Source organism: Amaranthus tricolor, chromosome 3 (assembly GCF_026212465.1).
Source record: "Amaranthus tricolor cultivar Red isolate AtriRed21 chromosome 3, ASM2621246v1, whole genome shotgun sequence".
Lineage (NCBI taxonomy): Eukaryota > Viridiplantae > Streptophyta > Magnoliopsida > Caryophyllales > Amaranthaceae > Amaranthus > Amaranthus tricolor.
This window is the reverse complement of record NC_080049.1, coordinates 29,091,108-29,103,948: the sequence shown is the minus strand read 5'-3', so window position 1 is coordinate 29,103,948 and position 12,841 is coordinate 29,091,108. Positions and strand designations below refer to the sequence as shown.

Here is a 12,841-nt window from a genome sequence, read left to right as displayed (position 1 = left end):
GGATACCGGGTAATCCAGATATTTTTGAACACCCCTACTGCAATACATGATACGGATGACAGCCGATTGAATCGGTCAGCACCCTTAACGTCGAGCATAAATTCCTATCCAGCTCAAAATACGGAAATTATGCGCTATATTTACAAAATAATAATTTAAGTACGAACTTATAATTAATTGACAGCACCATATACTTTTATCATATTCCTTTTTCTGTTATATACTTTTAAGTCATTAAAAAATCATTCTCAATCCTCACAGAAGTATGTTACTGCCACTTATACAATTCGGTAATCTTAACACTTAAGTAAGTTCATTTGGTTAATACTCATAACCGTACCATGCATCATAGCATCAACACTAATCAAGTTTATCACTGATGTTCATCACTTACACCACCATCATCAAATCTTTCTAACATTCTTTCTTATATTTTCACTTCATTAAAATCTTACTTCATTAATACCTTTATTATTAGTTGAAGAAATACAATAACATAGAGCTTAGAACACTCTTTATTTAGCTTAAATCATCATCATTATGGAGCAATATTGGGTTATTACTTTAGGTACTTAATGTACTATTATTTTTAGAGTTTAGATTTAGTTATTTTGGGAGCTTAGAAGATCATTATTTTGGGAGTTTGGATTAATTATCTCTAGAGCATTATTATCTATCTTGAAAGGTCTTATTTCTTATTATTTTCCTACTTAATACTTAGTACTAATCCTTGGTGTTAGTACGGTATAATTTCTTACCCTACTCTTTTTGTGGAATTTTTACATTATATTTACTTAATAATATGCAAAGTATGAAATATACTGATATGTTTTATTAGGAAGTTAGTTTAATGAAATTATGATCAAGATTATATTAAGTATGTGTATGCTAAAATCATTGCAGCATTTTGCAGGATTTTGTTAAGATTCCGATCCAAGCAGCAACAATTACTATTTATTGAGAACTTAGCTGCTTTTGTATCTTTATTGATGACTTGATGATGATGTATTTTTTTTCATTTTGAGCAAACAATATTTATTATCAGATGTAATATTTTGCTTTTGTTTTAAACAATTTCAGTTTTTATGATTTAACATTTTTAACAATTCGGCATTTTGAGATTTCCGCAATATTTTTGTATTAAACATTAATATTATAAGTTAATTATGTATCGAGATTGCCGCTCCTGTTACACAATACTTGTTGTCGGGTCAATTTCAATCCTAACACAAATATGAAGTTTTAACTCATTCAAATCCATTTTCAAGTTGCAGACAAAGAATTTATGTTTACCTAAAACATACACAACACTATTACTTGTTCGAGTTAAGCCATTCCCAAAATATAATATAATCACACGATGTGATATTATTTCTATAAAATTACATATAAAATCAACAAACTTTATCTAGTTAATGACAAAACAAATACATTTAACATAAAGAACAAGCTCTAATTCCTTAAACAAAATAATTAGTTTTACTTCAATCATGAACTACTACCATTCACCATCACCAATTAAACTTCAAAGAAATACAAAATAAAATACTAAAACCAATTAATAAGTACCTTAATTAGATGAGAATGATCTTGTGGAGTATTAGATTACAAATAAGTGACTTATGAAGATAAAATTAGAATAAACCCTAAAATGACCCAAAAAAGACATAAAATGAAGTAATTTTTACCTAAGGGCAACCCAAGCATATCCCATTAACATTTTAATAGTGTTATGTTGAAAGAAGGAAGAATGATTTGTGAGGATGAAGAAAATTAAATGTAGGTTTTGAAGAGGTTCAATGTCCATTTTATAAAGTATAGGGCAAAATTTCAGGCAAATGTGGAAAAAGGAGGCTGCTGATCATAACCCGTGTTTATTTGCTGTTACTAACAACGAATAAAAAATTGTCAAATAAAGTCAGAACTTGTTGTTTGCTATTACTGACCGTGAACAAAGATGATTGACTTTTTTGACCATTTCTACCACCGAAAATACATGTTATTTTGAGTGACGCATTGAATACCGATAACGAATATAAAATTTATATTGATAATTTTTTTAAAAATGCTTATTTTGTTTAAACTTTCTTAGAAATTTCACTATTGTGTGACGCATCGACTATCATAACGAATATAAAATGAATGTTTACTGTTTACTCCGTTGTGAATGTGAATTGTGATTTGTGGGGCAAAATATTTTGAACCCAAAATTACTCCTGTTCTCATAATTATTGGGCACAAAAATTGAAGCTCTAGAATAGGAAAAACTCCATATTCATGGTCTTTGAGGATCATCTTACTCTTCAAGTAAGTCACGAACATTTCTTAGCAACTCAATTATTAGTATCAATTAGCATATTGGTTGTGTTTCTGAGTAAAATGTTAATTTTCTGGGTTTAATTGAATTATAAAGACATCTTTGATGTGGGTTTTTCTGATTTTTAATGCTATTGTTATTACAGGCATATTACTAGATGAATTGAATGCGTTTTTGGGATTAATTTTGAGGCGGATAGATAAGTGGGCATGACTATTCTCAGCAGATTTTTTCATAAAAGACCCCCTGATGGGTTGCTTGAATTTGGTGATAGGGGTTATGGTGACGATTTTATTTCATTTTTCAATAATTTACCCGTTTTTTGGTGGATTTATGATGCTGAAATTCTGTTGGTTTTTGAATATAATTGCTTGTTCTCGAATGGGAATTTTGTTTCTTGTGTATATTGTTTAAATATGAGGTTTATCAGTGGAGTACTGTAGGAATTAATGATGATCTTTACCATATATGCTAATTGGACACCTGCATTTCAAAGTTCTTGTGGAATTAGGGAAGGGAAATAAGAAATTATGAAAAATTATTTGTTAGTTGACGGCCTCGAAATTATAGGTTATGGCTCCTCCCCAATATCTATGTTGGTAATCTTGGTTGTTTTCAGTTTATCTTGTTGTTTTGAGTCAGAAATTATACAAGGTTTTATTTTTCGGTGAGTTTTTCACTATATTTCAATGTTTATCATATCAGCAATATATACCGATATTCTTGCCTTTCTTAGCTACAATTATATCTTCCTATATTCACTCCAAGAATCCGGGTGATTGATACAAATCTTCTAAATAAGGTAGTTAAATCTTTATAAGAATATTCTGGATTTCTAACACTCCCCCTCAAGTTGGATGGTAGGTCTCTGACATCCAACTTGCTCAATGCTTGTTCAAATGCTTGTGTGGAAACGGCCTTAGTTAGAATGTCTGCTAGCTGGTCTTCTGATCGAACAAAAGGTAGAGTTATTATTTTTCCATCTAGGTGATCTTTGATGAAGTGTCTGTCTATTTCTACATGTTTGGTTCGATCATGCTGGACTGGATTTTCAGATATGCGTATAGCTGCCATGTTATCACAGCACAATTTGCAACTTTGCTTAGGTGTATGCCCGAGTTCCCTTAAGAGTTTTCTAAGCCAAAGAATTTCGGTGATACCTTTTGCAATTCCCCTGAACTCTGCTTCAGCACTGGACATAGCAACTACTTTTTGTAGTTTGCTCTTCCAGGAGACCAGATTTCCACTCACAAGAGTAAAATATCCAGAAGTAGACTTTCTACTATCACGATCTGCTCCCCAATCTGCATTTGTGAAGGCATGGAGGTTTAAATGTCCATGGTTCTTAACTTCTTATACATAACTCCCTTTCCAGCAGTCCCCTTTAAATATCTCAGAATTCGGTATACTGCTTCAAGGTGCTGTTTCTGGGGTTTGTGCATAAATCTGCTGACTACTCCAATAGCATAGGCTAAGTCAGGTCGGGTATGAGATAAGTATATCAATTTTTCAACAAGCTTCTGGTACTGGGTCTGGTTTATTAATTCAGCATCTTTGAGAACTTGAAGTCTATGATTCATGATCATGGGAGTATCAGCTGGTTTGCAAGGTCTTTCATTTCGAAATCCTTGAACAGCTTACTCTTCAACTGTCTTATTTCTTCATCATCATCTCCTGTTATAATCATATCATCAACATATATGATAAGATAGGTTGCTTTAGTACCTCTTCTTTTAATAAACAAGGTGTGATCGACATTGCTCTGTTTATACTTGAATTTTTTCATTGCCATAGTGAATCTCCCAAACCAAGCTCGTGGTGACTGTTTCAACCCATACAAGGCTTTTTTTAATCTGCATCCTTCTCCTTTACTGAAACCATATGAGAATCCTGGTGGAGCTTCCATATAGACTTCTTCAGACAAGTTTCCATGTAGAAATGCATTTTTTACATCGAATTGGTATAAGGGCCAGTCCTTGTTTGCTGCAATTGAGAAAAGGACTCTAATGGTATTGAAGTTCGTTACTGGAGAGAAAGTTTCATCGTAATCTATCCCATAAGTCTGCGTGTATCCCTTTGCTACCAACCTTGCCTTATACCTTTCAATGCTACCATCTGCTTTGTGTTTTATTGTAAAGACCCATTTGCAACCAACAGGTTTCTTTCCAGTGGGTAGCATGCATTTTTCCCAAGTTTTGTTTCGGACAAGAGCATTTATTTCTTCTTTCATAGTTGATCTCCAGTTTTTACTCTTCAGAGCTTCTTCTGTTGAGGTAGGAATATTTTCAGAGTATAGAGCTGTATTGAAAGCCTTTGCTTTTAGGGACAAATTTCCTTCTCCTGGTTTGTTCACAGGATATTTTGATCTTTGAGATTCAAAATCCGGATCGTATCTTTTTGGGGGAACTCCTCTTGTGCTCCTTGGTGGTAGCTCATACCTTCCTTGATCAGAACTCAGTGATCCATTTACGTTTGTACCTGGTTCTACATTTTCACTTTCAGAAGGCATATCAGTAGATTCAGGTGCCCTAAATTCAGGAATATGGTTCAATTCTGATGTACATACCTCGATGTCATTCTGAACTGGAGACTCAGACATGGTTGGATTAGTAGGCATGGTGTTTGGGAGAACAGGCATCTCAGGATGATCAGGTGGTAGTGTGTTGTCAGTTGCCTCAGTGGTATCGCCTACTTGTTCTTTTGGGTCTAGAGTACTCAGTTCTGGATGGACTAACCAGCTTAGATCCTCACTAGGACTCTCCCCCTGAGATTGAAGGTGGTGGTAATAAAATTCGATTTCAACAAAGTCACAGTCCATGGTAGTACATAACCGTTTTGTAACTGGGTTAAAACAACGGTATCCCTTCTGAGTAGTTCCATACCCCACAAAAACACATTTGACAGCCCGTGGTTCAAGTTTGTTTCTTTCTCGTTTAGGTAAGTGGACATACACAACACACCCAAAGACTCTCGGTGGTAAGGAATGAGTGGTAGGAACATTGGTATATTTGTTAAGGGTAGCCAATGGTGTAAAGAAATGTAGGCTTTTTGTAGGGAGGCGATTGGTGAGGTAATTGGCTGTGGAAATGGCTTCAGGCCAATAATAAGCAGGAACACAGGATTCTATCATCATGGCTCGGGTCATTTCCAAAAGAGTGCGGTTTTTCCTTTCGGCTACGCCGTTTTATTGTGGGGTATCACGACAAGTAGTTTGGTGAATAAGACCATTTATTTTATTAAAGTTTTGAATATCAAAATTCTTATATTCGGTGCCATTATCAGACCTAAGAATTTTAATTTGGGTTTGGAATTGTGTTTGTGCCATTTTATAGAAGGAGACAAAAGTTTTATAAACATCAGATTTACTTCTAAGAAAGTACACTCAGCTCATTCTTGTGCAATCATCAATAAATGTAACATAATATAGAAAGCCATGATTATTAAACTCGGGAGCTGGTCCCCATACATCAGAATGAATCAAAATAAATGGTTTATCAGTTCTTTTATCACTATTAGGATAAGAGTGTTTATGACTTTTTGCAAGAATACAAGCTTCACAATCAAAAGAAATGTTTGAACCAGAAAGGGTAGGGAAGAGCTTTTTAAGATACCCTAAAGACGGATGACCTAATCGCTTATGCCACATCCAAAGGTGGTATTCAATCGTCCCACGAACAAGTGCTGCTTTACCTTGTTGAGGCATCTGAGTAACATAGTATAGTCCGTCCTTTTCAATACCATGCCTAATAATCTTCCCTGTCCGAGCATCCTGAACAGTACACCCAAGGGAATTCATATGAACAATACAGTTTAAATTTTTTGTCAACTGGCTAATGGAAAGTAATTTGTGGGATAGGTCTGGTATAAAGAGGCAATTAGGTAGCTTGATGTTATCAGAAATTTTGACAACACTCGACCCCTCTGTTTTAATTACCTCTCCATTGGCTGTTTGTATATGGTTTTTGCTTGGGGGTGAATATGTTCGAGGTCATTGGCATCAAATGTCATAGTGTCAGTTGCTCCACAATCAAAAATCCATTTAGTGTTTTTGTATACTAATCCTACATTATATGGGTTAATTTCATTTTGTTGATTTATATTGGGCTTAGCAATTTTATGAGGCTTCCTGAATTTATTACCCAGTTCTATGTGGGAATAAGAGTTAGGAGTTGTTTTTTTATATGGGTCATGACAAATAAGACATGTACTATGAATTGAGCCAAATAAATTTAGGGTTTCTGATTCTGAATCCATACCTTCATTCTCCTTCTCTTTCACACCTGAGGTAGAGGAAACGGTGGCCACTGTTCCTCTCTCCTGATTTGCCGGAGTTTCGCCGGTGTTGATGGCTACGTTGCTGGTACCCTTTCTTTCCTCCTTCTTCTTTCGATCTCCCCACTAGTCAGGGTAGCCAATGATCTCGAAACGGTTTCTTCGTGTGTCTCGTACCTCCACAGTGGGTACATCTGAGCCCTGCTTTTCCATCTTCCCGTTGGAAATTAGGCCTTTCAGTTCGCCCCTTTACGACAAAACTTCCTCCGATTCCCGATGATTCTGTCGGTGAGGGTTTCGGTGGTCCAGTGTTCATGATTCTTCGCCGGTGAATCTCTCTTCTAATTATTGCAAAGGCCTCCTTCGGTGTAGGAAGGGGTTCCCGGTTGAGGATGTCTCTTCGATCTTTGTCAAGAGTCTCATCTACCCCTGCTAAGAATTGATACAATTGATTTTGTTGTATTATTCGATTGTATGTTGTTTTGTCCTTTGGGCTATTCATCGGGTTTGGTGAGTGTCTGTCAATCTCCTTCCAGATTCCGGTAAACTTACTGTAATACACTTCAATTAGGTCCCCTCCTTGCTGGATGTTGTTTGCTTTGACCATAAGGTCAAAAATTTGAAGTCCGTCCTTTGTCCCACCGTATAAAGTTTCAATTCCTTTCCACAAATCTCTTGTGGTAGGGTAATCTAGAAACTGATTTTGTAATTCTGAGTCAATGTTTCCAATTATCCAAGAGATTACCAACGAGTCCCGTTGAAACCACGGTGTATTCTGGATCCTCTTGGCTTGGCGGGGAGGCAGTGATGTGGCTGAGCCTTCCCCTGCCGTCGAGTTCTAGTTGCATTAATTTGGCCCATTTCATGAAATTCTTGTGATTGAGTTTTTTTGGGATTTGGATTGGCCGGATATTCTGATGGGTAGTTTCTGTGGTGGGCTTATTGGAGTTTAACTGCGATAGCAGTTGCATTAAGTCTTCCATGGTTACTGGTTTTTGGATAACAGCTTTGCCATCGGTTTCCATGGTAGATGATGAGATTATAGGTTGCCGGCTACCGAAGATCGGAACCCGCTCTGATACCAAGTCAGAAATTATACAAGGTTTTATTATTCTGTGAGTTTTTCACTATATTTCAATGTTTATCATATCAGCAATATATACAGGTATTCTTGCCTTTCTTAGCTACAATTATATCTTCCTATAATCACTCCAAGAATCCGGGTGATTGATACAAATCTTCTAAATAAGGTAGTTAAATCTTTATAAGAATATTTTGGATTTCTAACATTTTGGCTTCAATTAAATTGAAGAGTCGAGTGTTTATAGCCGTATTGGATTGTCGAGTATCTCCACTGATGTATGAAGTATAGGTGTGGTATGAAGAATTGAGTTAACAAAGCTCCACATTTCCTTGCAGTTTTTGATACTTGTTTTTCTACAGATGTTCTACGCGATGGAATTTACCAAATTTATCTTCATGAGGTTATAAATGAATTACGTGAAACGTTTCCTGGTTCAGCCCTTCTTGCTATCAACTTTCGAGAAGGCCAGAAGCGTAGTCTGTTTGCAGAGACATTACGTGGATATGATGTTATGGTACTGGACTATCCTAGGCAATATGAAGGCTGCCCTGTATTGCCATTGTCACTGGTGCACCAATTTCTTCGTGTTTCTGATGGTTGGCTCTCTGGGCGTAATCAGCGTAATATTGTTTTGATGCATTGTGAGAGAGGTGGTTGACCACTTTTGGCATTTATGTTGGCTAGTTTTTTAATTTTCAGAAAAGTGCATAGTGGGGAGAAAAGGACGCTTGAAATGGTTCATCGTGAGGCACCAAAAGGATTTTTAAAGCTTTTGTCATCCCTAAATCCGTTTTCATCCCAGCTCTACTATCTTCAATATGTTTCAAGGAGGAACTTATCTCCAGAGTGGCCTCCCCTTGAGCGGACACTTTCATTGGATTGCCTTATTCTTCGAGGAATTCCTATCTATGATAACAATAAAGGCTGCAGGCCAGCCATCCGTATCTTTGGCAGAAACCTCCTTGATAAGGGTGGCTTATGAACTCAGATGCTCTTCTCCATGCCTAACAAGAAGAAGAGCCTTAGGCATTATCATCAGGTTTGTCTTTATTAGACATTGAAAGTGATTTCTCTCACTTCAATGATGTGCTTCTATGACGCAATGATCCTTTTTGCAGGCAGATTCTGATGTGATCATTTTGCAGGCAGATTCTGATGTGATCAAAATCGATATCCAGTGTGTGGTGCAAGGAGATGTCTTGAATGTATCCATCTAGACACAGAGCTCGAATGAGAGATTATGATGTTCAGAATAATGTTCAATACTGCTTTTATCAGGTCAAACATTTTAATACTCAACTGTGAAAACTTGGATGTTCTCTGGGATGCCAAGGAACGCTATCCAAAAGGATTTAGAGCGGAGGTGTGTACTTTTAAATGGGCTGCTCAAAGCTTTAGTTGAGTAGATAGCTTTTGGACGTTTTACTGACTTGTTTAAATTGACAACAATTTGAAACATAGGTACTGTTTGGAGAAATTGAGAGAATATCTCCCTTGAAAGAACCACCAACTGCAGTTTTAAATGGTGAAGAGACGGGTGGATTGCCTATTGAAGCTTTTTCAGCAGTTCAGGAACTATTTAGTGGTGCAGAATGGGGTGATAATACTGATGATGCTACAATGTGGTTGCTCAAGCAACTTTCTGTTTCACAAAGCAGGCTTAGTTCAAATACGTCGCCTGCTGATTCGGAAGAGGCATCAAGTGTAGCTGATTCAGATTTTATGGAGCCTGAAAACTTTTATGAGTCATCAAACACCAGTGTGACGAATTTTCTTGATGATCCTTTGTCTCATGATTCTGCTTCAGATGAAGCATCAGATGTTCCGTCCATTTCTCGTGGAGAAAGTTTAGTCCTACGCAGTGTCAAATCGGAACATGAGAATGATGCTTTACATGATGTGGCCACTCAGTTGGAAAATGCTACACAAGTTGATGCTACTCACTTGTCAGTTGCACATCGATCTCTAATTGATGTCAAAGGAAGTTTATCAACACCTTCTCTTGTTGCTGATGCAAACAAGCAGGAAATGTCTCCAACACAAGCACCACCACCACCACCACCACCTCCACCTCTTCCAGTGAAATCAAAAAGTGAACTGTCTCCTTCACCACCTCTGCCTCCGCCTCCACCTGCCTTTTGCTCAACTCCTTACACTAGTTCGAATACTGATTCCAGTGATACTATTCTGCATTCTCCTATTGGTCCACGTCCACCAAACCCCTCACCACCACTGCCTCTACCCCCCTTTGGGACCAACTCTAATAAATTTGAACCTCCTCCTCCACCGCCACCCCCTCCACCCCTATTTGGGGCTGCTTCTAACAAGTATATTCCTCCACCACCTCCACCTCCACCTCCACCATTTGCTTCAAGGGGATCCGAACCACCTGCGTCAAGCTATTCTGTGAAGGTTTTTACCCCTCCACCTCCACCTTCATCTGCTTCTGATCTAGGTAACTCTACGAAGGCATTTATTCCCCCGCCTCAGCCACCTCCCCCACTTTCCATGGGTAATTTAGCAAAGTCATGCACTCCTCCACCCCCACCCCCACTCCATCCACCACCTCCGTCTCATGGTCTAAGTAGTCCTGCAAAAGTAAATATGCCTCCTCCTCCCCCATCCCCACTCCCACCCCCACCCCCACCTCCGTCTCATGGTCTAAGTAGCCCCGCCAAAAGTAAATATGCCCCCTTCTCCCCCAGCCCCACCTCCATCACTTGGTCTAAGTATTACAAAAGTAAATATGCCTCCTCCCTCTCCCCCTCCCCCTCCATTGCCATCTACGTCTTCTAGTCTATCTACATCAATGAGGTCATGTCCACCTCCACCTCCACCTCCTAATGGGATTGGTAACCCCAAAAAAATTCCTCCCTCTCCCCATCCACCTCCACCACGACCTCATTCAAGTGATATTACTGGTCCATCTCTATCTGCACCCCCACCTCCCCCACTTTCAACCAAAGGTATTTCCTCTAAGACATTTGCACCTCCACCTCCCCCACCAGCTGCTCCTCTGAAACAAACTTCAAAGCCTGCTCCACCACCGCCACCTGCACCGAAGGGTCCTGGTACTCAAGCATGTTCCCGTGGTACAGTTCCAGGCCCGCCTCCACCACCGGGACCTAAGGTTTCTGCTGGACCACCTGCACCTCCGCTCTCTGTTGGAAGGGGAAAAACATCTTTAGGGCTGGCTAGTTCAAGAAATAGGGGTGCTTCTTCAACAACAAAGAAAGCTTCGTGAAAGCCTTTGCACTGGGTGAAGGTTACTCGAGCTGTTAAGGGGAGTTTATGGGCTGACACACAAAAGCAGGAGAGTCAAGCAGCATACGTACCAAACTTCTCACATATCATGGTTTATCTTCTTTTACTTATGAATAATCACAATTTATTTGATGCTGTAGTCTAAACAGTAAACATTGAATTGCGACTTCAAGTTCACATTCATCCTTTCTACTTTGTGCATTTTTGATTGTTTTGTGAATTGTGAAGTTTGATTCTAAAAATTATTTACAGGGCCCCTGAAATAGATATATCAGAACTTGAAAGCTTGTTCTCAGCTAATACTGATGCAAGTGGTGGGGGTAAAGTAGGAGTCCGACGTGGCACTAATGTTAACAAACCAGAAAAAGTGCAATTGGTAAGTTATATTGGTGTGTATCCTATGTTACTTGGATTCGGGTACTGATGTTGGATACTGATACATGTTCAAGTATCGGATACGTCTAATTATTCAATTCTACACCTAAAATGAAGGGTCTAAGTGTCATACTAATGTTTGAGGATCGGACACGGGTACGTGAAGCAAAATGAATAGTCCGAATAACACAGTGTGTATCTAAAATTTTGATATTTGCATAAATAGTCTCTGTTGTTGCACACCTTCCTCCCCTATTTTTTGCCCAAATGTAACACATTTTCTGTAACAAAGTAATAGTTTTTTATCATGTAGATTTAATCTCACGGTTCTTATATAAGTTTATGATGGTTTATTATTAATATTATAAATTAGGGTTAAATGAATGATTATTACTTAATTTTGTGGTTAATTAGAGTTCATTAAGTATATATGTTAAAAGTTGATATTAATTTTGTTTTGAATTAATTAATCACATTAATTAGGATGACAAAAGATCGTTCTTGGATGTATGGAAGCTTTGAATCGTCAGAATTTATTGATGGCGTATTAGAATTTTGTAGTATTGCAGTTGAACATCAAGTTAAGATGGGGGAGTTGGTTTCTATTGCCCATGTGTCACTTGTGGCAATGTATCAAAGGTAGATAGTGTTCATATCCTTAGGGAGCACATACTTCGACGTGGGTTTAGGCCTCAATATCATATTTGGATTTGGCATGGTGAGGAGGAAGTTTACAAAGAGAAAAGTGTTGTTGAGGACGTCAATAATGTGGCTGATGTCAATGAGGATGTAGTAGATCATGTTGATGGGTATGAGACAGATGAAGAGAATGTCGATGAGGATGTGGATTGTGTTGATGAGATGATAGAGGGAGTCGAGGATGAGTTAAGAAAACGTCCTCGTGTATTTGACTTGTTGACAGAGGCTTCTCAAAAGCCTTTGTACCCTGGATGTACAAAGTTCACCAAACTAACAGCAGTGTTGACAATTTTCAACATTAAGTCAAAGTTCAATTGGATTGACGCTAGTTTCACAATGTTATTAGAAGAGTTAGGTGAGATGTTTCTTGTGGGAAATGAACTTCCAAAGTTGACATATTATGCCAAAAAGCTCATGTGTCCTTTCGGCTTAGAGTAGCAGAAGATTCATGCGTGTCCGAATGATTGTGTATTGTATTGGAATGAAAAGGAGAACTTAGAAGAGTGTCCTAGGTGTGGTTTATCGCGCTACATGCGTAAAGGGGCTTGGGATGCTAAAGGGCCCCCGGCTAAGGTATTGTGGTATCTTCCAATAATACCTAGATTCAAGCGCTTTTTTTCTATAAAGAAAGATGCGTTAAATTTGAGGTGCCATGCAGATAGGGTGAAGAAAGGTCACTTGCTCACACATCCATCTGATTCTCTGGAATGGAAGAGTATTGATAGGTTGCATAAGACTTTTGGGGATGAGGTTTGTAATTTAAGGCTCGGACAGTGTACGAATAGAATGAACCCATTCGGCAATCTTAGTTCTCAACATAGTACTTGGCT

At 38.2% G+C, this 12,841-nt stretch overlaps 1 pseudogene; it reads left to right on the top strand.

Moving 5' to 3' along the window:
* The first annotated feature begins 7,612 nt into the window (after window positions 1–7,612).
* LOC130808530 (formin-like protein 14) lies at window positions 7,613–12,841 on the top strand (annotated as a pseudogene).